Raw genomic sequence first — 6000 nt, forward strand, 5'->3', positions numbered from 1 at the left:
AGTACTCATTCTCAGCCACTGTCTCGATCACTTCAATGGCTTCTTCCACAGTCTTTTTCCTGTTCAATGAACCTCCTGATGAATGGTCTACAGCCTTCCTTGATTCATAAGAGAGCCCATCATAGAAGATGTGCAGTTGCACCCAATCATGGAACATGTTTGGTGGGCATTTCCTTGTCAAGTCCTTGAATCTCTCCCATGCCTCGTAGAGAGTTTCACCATCTTGTTGTCTAAAAGTCTGAACCTCAGATCGAAGCCTATTGACCTTTTGTGGAGGGTAGAAACGTGCCAGAAACTTGCTTTCCACCTCATCCCATGTTGTTAGACTCCCCCTTGGGAATGATTCCAGCCACTTAGCTGCTTTGTCCCTAAGTGAAAATGGGAACAAAAGCAGTTTATAGGCATCTTCCTGGACTCCATTGGACTTCACAGTGTCACAAATTCTCAGGAATTTTGTGAGATGTTGGTTTGGGTCTTCATTAGCACTTCCTCCAAAGGAACAATGATTTTCCACAAGTGATATTAGCTGTGACTTGAGCTCAAAATTGTTGGCCTGAATGGGTGGTTTCTGGATGCTACTACCACAATTCCCAGAGGTTGGGTTTATGTATGAACTAAGAACCCTCCTCTCAGGAATGGCATCGTTTCCATCAGCTCTCTCATGGTTGTGAACTTCTCTATCCATGTTGAGATCTAAAGCTTCCTCAAAATTGTCCTCAGATTCTCCTTCAGATTCCTCTTCTCCCACTACTCTCTTCCCTCTTGCTTCCCTTCTAAGTCTATGAAGGGTCCTCTCTGGTTCGGTATATGGAGGAGTTGATGTCTCTCCTCTCCTACCTGTCATACACGAACACAGCTCAAACACAAACAAGTGAAATACTCTTGGTTAATGGAAGAGTATGGTTAGCTCAATTGAGGAATTAATTCAAACAGTTAGTGAGTCAGTGAGTTAGTTGCATGAATTTAAAGGCATAAAGAAGGAAAGCATGTAACCAAGTGCAGAAATTAAAGTTCAACAAGTATCTTGGACAGAATTAACAAAGCAAGAGAAAATTGCTCAATCTAGTTAGCTTCCAATTTGAGAATTGTCAATCGAAAACCAATCCCCGGCAACGGCGCCATAAACTTGATGCACATAAACTTGTTATGCTACGATTTAGGAAATTGCACAATCGGCAAAATTCCTTCCGGCAAGTGCACCGGTTATCGTCGTCAAGTAAAAACTCACAATAGAGTGAGGTCGAATCCCACAAGGATTGGTTGAGTGAGCAATTCGGATTAGAAGTGTGTTCTAGTTGAGCTGAATCAAGATTTGAGATGAGAATTGCGGAATGTAAAATTGGCGGGAAAAGTAAATGACAAGAAAATTAAATGGCTGAATCTTAAATTGCATGAATTAAAGAGCAGAATGTAAATTGCTGAAATTAAAAGGGAATGGGGGTGATTGCAAGAATTGAGTTGCAGAATGTAAAGAGAAAGTGGAAATCAGAAATGGGGAATTCATTGGGTTATAGGAGATATTGAGATCTCCGAATCAAAACATGTTTATCTCTTCCTCAACCAATGCGTTCATTGAATTTTGCTTGGCAATCTTATATGATTGGATCCCAATTCCTTGGCTCACCAATGCTCTCTAAAAATAAACAAATTCCCAATCCCTTGGTTTAAATGTTCATAAGAAGATATGATGCTTGATCACTGATTATACCACACAATTTCATGAACCACAATTTGGTAGGATTACATGTCACAATATCCATCCAAACCCCAATCCAATCCACTGTGAGAAAGCTTCTCTAGCATGAATCCTCCATTCCTTTCCCAAGGCTCCGAAGGATTCCAAGTATGAGTAGTTTCTTTCCCAAGACAACTACTCAATGGAATTAGATCGAGAAGCTTTCTAACAAAATTCAAGAGAAAAGATTGAAGAAGAAGATAAACTATTATTGATTCATTGAATTACAATAGAGCTCCCTAACCCAATGAAAGGGGGTTTAGTGAATCATAGCTCTGAATTCAATTACAAAGAAAAGGAAAACCAGCTAAAAGTGAAAGTAAAAGTCCCCTCTAACTTAACTTCTATCCTATTTATACACTTTCTATATTGAGCTTCAGTTGTGCTTCTTGGGCTTTGAGGCCTCTCCTTGCTTTCCTTTTGCCTTGGGTTTATGATCCATAATCTTGATGAGGTTGTTGATCCAAATCCTGTAACATTTATTGAGCCAACTTAGTGATAATCAAATAATGACACATGACTCAATAAATTGAGATTTCAAACTCATCAATCCTTCAGGCCCAATCCCATAAACCATGATATTCAATTGGGTTTCATACCAAAGTAAGTTTAAGTTAATATTTGTGCTCAAAGACTAACTTAAATCCCAATATTTTTGGCCCAGAAACCTTTTCCAAGATTGGCGTTTAAGTTGTAGTTTAAGCTTAAACTGCAGCTTAAACGCCAGACACTTCCAGTGAGGCCTTTTGTAGAAGCACGTTTAAGCTTCAGTTTAAGGTTAAACTGAAGCTTAAACGTGGAAATGGAAGAAGGTAGCCCTGGAGAGTCATGTAGTCGAACACGTTTAAGCTTCAGTTTAAGGTTAAACTGAAGCTTAAACGTGGAGATAGGAAGGGCAGCCCTGGAGGTCGAACACGTTTAACCTCCAGTTTGAGGTCAAACTGGAGGTTAAACGTGGAAAAGGGTGGAGGCATACTGGAGGTCGAACACGTTTAACCTCCAGTTTGAGGTCAAACTGGAGGTTAAACGTGGAAGCTTAGAATGGTAGCCCTGGAGGTGTCGAACACGTTTAACCTCCAGTTTGAGGTCAAACTGGAGGTTAAACGTGGAAATGGAGAGAGCAACCCTGGAGTAGAAAAGCTATCGAACACGTTTAAGCTCCAGTTTGAGTCAAACTGGAGCTTAAACGTGGAATGGCTCCCTGGTACTCTTCCTGGTTCTGGCGTTTAACCTCCAGTTTGAGGTCAAACTGGAGGTTAAACATGGAACTCCTCCCTGGGTGGCATACTCATTCTGGCGTTTAACCTCCAGTTTGAGGTCAAACTGGAGGTTAAACGTGGAATGCTCCTTAAGTGAGGCTATTCATTCTGGCGTTTAACCTCCAGTTTGAGGTCAAACTGGAGGTTAAACTTCAATCGCAGCATTTCTTATCCTTCATGATTTTTGGCGTTTAAGCTCTAGTTTAGGCTTAAACTGGAACTTAAACTCCACATGTGATATTCAAGCTTCCTTTATTGATTTTGTTGCTTCCTTGCCTAGCCTCTTCTTCCCTGAAATCATCCAAACACTTGCATCAAAGTCTTGCAAAATTTCATGAGAAATCTTCCATTCATAGCATTTAAGTATTATAACTAAAACTCATGGAATTTGCATCAAAATCATATTGTTTGGATGGTTCATTACTTTGTTCTTCATTTAACCATTTTTGGTTACTTTAAGCTCAAGAAAATGCATAAAACAACTAAAACTAACAGAAAAATGCTAGTGAAACTAGCCTATGATGCCTTGGCATCACTTCCTCATCACTTGAGTCATAGATTGGAGGTTGAGAGAAATCTACCTCCGCATCATCTTCGTATTTATTTGGGGAAGATTCTTCGATCTCAGAGAATTCACTTGCGGATGCAAGTTCATTACTAAGAGAGCTTGACTTGTGACTATCATCATCAAGGGAATTTGTATCCTGGGTTATTCCGTCTGATTCTTCATAAACAACTTGCCTTGGAGATTGTACAATATCCTCCTTAGCATCAACTATAGCGTCCTTGACGGAGTTCTCCTCAGTTCTAGATTCCCATGGAGGTTCAGCATCTCCTAGATCTTCAACCAACTCTTCTTCCTGAACAATCACAGCTTCTTCTACTTGTTCTAGTACGAATTCATTCTCTGTCTTGTCCACTGGAGTTTCTGGTATCTCCTTCATGCTACGCTCTTCATTAGATTGTTCACATGGGGCTGTGGCTAATCCTTGTGTATTTGAGCGCCTAGAAACCCAATAAATTACTACTTGCTCCAGTTGTCGAATGGTTGTTTGAAATTTATTTACTATTTCCTTTAGGCGAACCTCTGCTTCTCGGGTTGCCATACTTGGACATGATACATAGGAAAGTGGTGGTGATTGGGAGTGATTGGATTGGTACTGGGGTAAGGAAGGATCATATGGTGGCGAATGGTGAAGAGAAGCTTGTGAGTGTGGTGGTTCGAGGTTATGTTGAAAGGATGGTTTATATGCACGGGGTGGGGCTTGTTGGTAGTTACAAGGTTGTCCACCATATCTTTCAGCTGGGTATGCACGGTAGAATGGTCTTTGTCCAGGTTGTCTCGGAAGGTGTTGCTGCCTAAAGGGTTGATTAGATCCTCTTGGCTCCATCCATCCTTGATTGGTCCGACCTTGATGCATATTCCTGCTGTAACTTCTGTCTCCTTCAACAAGGTTAGAACCAAACTCAAAGTGAGAGGGGTGAGAATTCATGGTAGCAATAAAGATAAAAAGGAAAAACAAAAATAAATAAACAAGCAAAAAAAAATATTTACAATAACCAATAATAAGGCACACGTTAGCAGTTCCCCGGCAACGACGCCATTTTGACATCGGGATTTTTGCCAGTAAAGAAGTTCATAAAAACAGTCGCGTTGTAGATATAGTCTCTAAACCGACAGAAATCCCTTCGTACAAACGTTTTGGGTGTCACAAGTAACAAATCCCTTTAAAAATTGTTAACCGAGTATTCAAACCTCGGGTCGTCTTCTCAAGGAACTGCAAGGAAGTATGTTCTTATTATTGGCTATAAAGGTTGTACTCGGGGTTTAAAAGGTGAGAAGGAAGTGATTTAAATGACAAGTAAAGTAGATGGTAATTGAAATAAATAAATACTGTAAAGCAACTTTTGGCAGGGTAAGAGAAATTAGAAGTCCAACTTAGTTATCTCTCTCAACAATAATGAAAGTTGAATCTAAATTCCACTTAGTTAACCTTTACTAAAGCAAAGGAAAGTCAAAGGACTAATTAGTTTGACCTTCGAATCCTATTTAATTCCTAAGAAAAATTTGGGATTATTGAAGTTCAGTTCAATTAGCAAGATAGCGATTATCAGTTATGTTGAGTTCGATAATGTTGAGTTACTGATTTCTTAACCAAGACCAAAAGGGGAAAAGGTAAAATTGCTGGAATAAATATGTCCTTAGATGGAAAGCAATGGTAACGCAAATTAAAGAGAAAGCAATCAATAACTGAAATACCTCAAATAATCATTAATTCAAATCATAACATGGGAAGGATTCATAAGTCAAGTTGGCAACATTTATAGATACGAATAAAAGCATTAAAGTAGCATAGAAACATAAATTAAAGTAAATACTAAACCTGGATCGAGAGTCACTCTTAAAAACTAAGAGAAGTCCTAAATCCTAATCCTAAGAGAGAGAGGAGAGAATCTCCCTCTCAAACTAAATCTAAATCATGGAAAGTAGTAAAAATGCGAGCTCCCCCTAGAATGGAGGTATTCCCCCACTTTATATCCTCCAATCTGTGCTTTCTGGGCCGAAAACTGGGTCAAAAATAGTCCAGAAATCGCCCCATGCGTATTTTGGTACGTTCAGGTCGCGGACAAGTGACGCGGAGGCGTCGTCCACGTGGCCGCGTGGATTGAAGTTCGCAGATGCGACGCGTCCGCGAGGATCACGCGTTCGCATTGCCTAGTGTCAGGGAAACTATGGTATATTATATATCAAATCGAAGCCCCAGACGTTAGCTTTCCAACGCAACTAGAACCGCGTCGTTTGGACCTCTGTAGCTAAAGTTATAGCCGTTTGAGTGCGAAGAGGTCAGGCTGGACATCTTAGTAGTTTCTCCAACTTCTTGTATTCCTTCCACTTTTGCATGCTTCCTTTCCATCCTCTGAGCCATTCCTGTCCTGTAATCTCTGAAAACACTTAACACACATATCAAGGCATCTAATGGTAATAAGAGAGGATTAATAATAAGC

At 40.0% G+C, this 6000-nt stretch overlaps 1 non-coding gene across 1 annotated transcript; it reads left to right on the forward strand.

Annotated features, from left to right (window-relative positions):
• Nucleotides 1-155: 155 nt before the first annotated feature.
• Nucleotides 156-259, forward strand: LOC112753331 (small nucleolar RNA R71). Its single transcript, XR_003177722.1, has one exon. It is a non-coding gene; the product is annotated as a small nucleolar RNA R71 (small nucleolar RNA).
• Nucleotides 260-6000: the final 5741 nt, after the last annotated feature.

Source organism: Arachis hypogaea, chromosome 15 (assembly GCF_003086295.3).
Source record: "Arachis hypogaea cultivar Tifrunner chromosome 15, arahy.Tifrunner.gnm2.J5K5, whole genome shotgun sequence".
Lineage (NCBI taxonomy): Eukaryota > Viridiplantae > Streptophyta > Magnoliopsida > Fabales > Fabaceae > Arachis > Arachis hypogaea.